This window comes from Acomys russatus, chromosome 11 (genome assembly GCF_903995435.1).
Source record: "Acomys russatus chromosome 11, mAcoRus1.1, whole genome shotgun sequence".
Taxonomy (NCBI): domain Eukaryota; kingdom Metazoa; phylum Chordata; class Mammalia; order Rodentia; family Muridae; genus Acomys; species Acomys russatus.
This window is the reverse complement of record NC_067147.1, coordinates 33,779,071-33,781,302: the sequence shown is the minus strand read 5'-3', so window position 1 is coordinate 33,781,302 and position 2,232 is coordinate 33,779,071. Positions and strand designations below refer to the sequence as shown.

Sequence of the window (2,232 nt, the reverse complement as noted above, 5' to 3'; positions counted from 1 at the left end):
ATATTTACATAATTCCTGATTGTGACATGGTTCTTCTTGCTACAGGTAGTTTATTGTATATATGTGTGATAATATAAGTGTATATGTAAAAAATATTTAATAAAAAAGGTAATGTTGCTCCCTAGAACAGAGGAAATGTGAGACTCTAGATGACTAATGTTACATTGTGTGCATAAACTGGAAAAAAGTTAAAGAAGAAGAAGAAGAAGAAGAAGAAGAAGAAGAAGAAGAAGAAGAAGAAGAAGAAGAAGAAGAAGAAGCAGCCATCTTGCCATCTTAGAACATCTAGGCCAATTTAGAATTGGTTTGTTTGTTTGTTTGTTGATTTGTTCATACTGTGTGAGATAGAATTTGGTTATCATGTTGTTGAAGAAGAGAAATACCTGGAAGATTAGTTTAGATATCAAAGCTCATTCTTTGTCCTTGTTCCTAAAATAGGTACGCAGGGTTGCCTTGGTGGACGGGGCAGGCTATACATATACAAAACCTCCCATGGCATCTTGCCATGTGGGACACAGCCATTTGCTTCTATGGGCAAATGTACTGTGGAGTCCTTTTAAAATGCGTTTTCTCACAATAGGGCTTTATTATTTAGAGGTAAGTTTTTCTAATTAGTTTTTTCGGCCTTAGAAGAAAAAAAGAGAAAAAAAAAAAAACAGTACCAGAAGCTTTGTAAATATTTGCAAAGGGGACCAAAAGTGCACAAAAATCTACCACACCTTTGTTTCCTCTTTTGATGTGTTTGTTTTATTTGTTTGTTTGTTTGTTTTCAATACCTCTGTCATCATCATCTTTATAAATATATGTATGAAAATCTAATTGACAACATAGAAAACTGGTAGAAGAAGAAGAAGAAGAAGAAGAAGAAGAAGAAGAAGAAGAAGAAGAAGAAGAAGAAGAAGAAGAAGAAGAAGTCAGGAGTTTTTTCTTGTAAGAATTAGAACCAAGGAGCTTCATAATCATTCAACATCCATTCAATTTTGTGCAATGGTTGGAAATGCACATGATAGGAACTCTAGGGATCTTCTGGAGTCTTCTTTTAAGGTACTGGTCAATTGTAGCCACAATGTAGCCCTTATGCTGAGACGCTCTGTACCAAGCAGTCATCAGAATAGGTTCTTTTATGTGTACGTGTCAATGAGTCAAATTGTGAACCTTTGCCTATCTTTGGTGCCACTCAGGACTCTGTCCCAATTTCTCAGTTTCTGTTCTCACATGATCACCTGTACAAGGAGCACACTTGGCATATAAAGTCTACCACTGACAGCACTAGATCCAATCCAATATGGCGTTAATTAGAAAGTTGATAAAGTTGGTATCAACAAGGATGTGGCAAGGTGAACCCAATTGAGTATTGTACTAGAAAAATAATCAGGAGAAGTGTTGGGGAACTTATCTTACTCTAGAACACTGGGACTTTTCTGTCCTTCCTTTTTAATCTTTAACCCATTTTTGTCTATAAGTATCTCATCTCTGAGACTAAGCATTCACCTCATAGTCACATACTTTCTTGTTTTCTTAGGCCTCCCTGTGTTCACATCACACTTCTGTTGCTGCCAGAATCACACCAAGTTTTATTTATTTTTGAATATGTGTGTCTGTGTGAGAATATGTGTACAGGTATCCTTGGAGGCCAGACAAGGTTTATCAGATCCACCGAAGCTGGAGACAAAACTCACGCACTCTGAAAGAGCAGAAAGAGCTCCAGCCATCAACCATATTCCTTTTCAAAAAAATTTTAGATTTGTTGATTTTATACATATGAGTGATTTCTGTGAATGCATGTATGTATACCATGTGTGTGTGTGTACCTGAGGATGTCAGAAGAAGGGATTAAATACCCTGGAACTGGAGTCATGGACAGTTGTGAACTCTCATGTGGGTGCTGGGAACCCAACCGAGGTCCTCTGAAAGAGCAACAAGTTTCTTAACCTCTGAGCCACTTCTTTCCACCCTGTTCATTTTTAAAAATTTATTTATTTACTTTACGTCCTGATTGCACCGCCCCTTACTCCCCTCCCAGTCCTTCACTTTGCAAACCCACCCCGTTCCCATTCTCCCCTCTCCTCCTCTGAGAAGGGAGAAGTCCCCCCATGGGTACCAACCCACCCTGACACATTAAGTCCCTGCAGACCTAGGTGCAGCCTCTCCCACTGAGGCCAGACAAGGCAACCCAGTCGGGGGAATGGGATCCAAAGGGAGGCATCAGAGTCAGAGAAGGCCACAGCTCCA

The 2,232-nt window shown here is 39.2% G+C and overlaps 1 pseudogene; it reads right to left on the bottom strand.

The window, feature by feature from the left end:
- Window positions 1-937: 937 nt before the first annotated feature.
- LOC127195173 (rRNA-processing protein FCF1 homolog) lies at window positions 938-1,523 on the bottom strand (annotated as a pseudogene).
- Window positions 1,524-2,232: the final 709 nt, after the last annotated feature.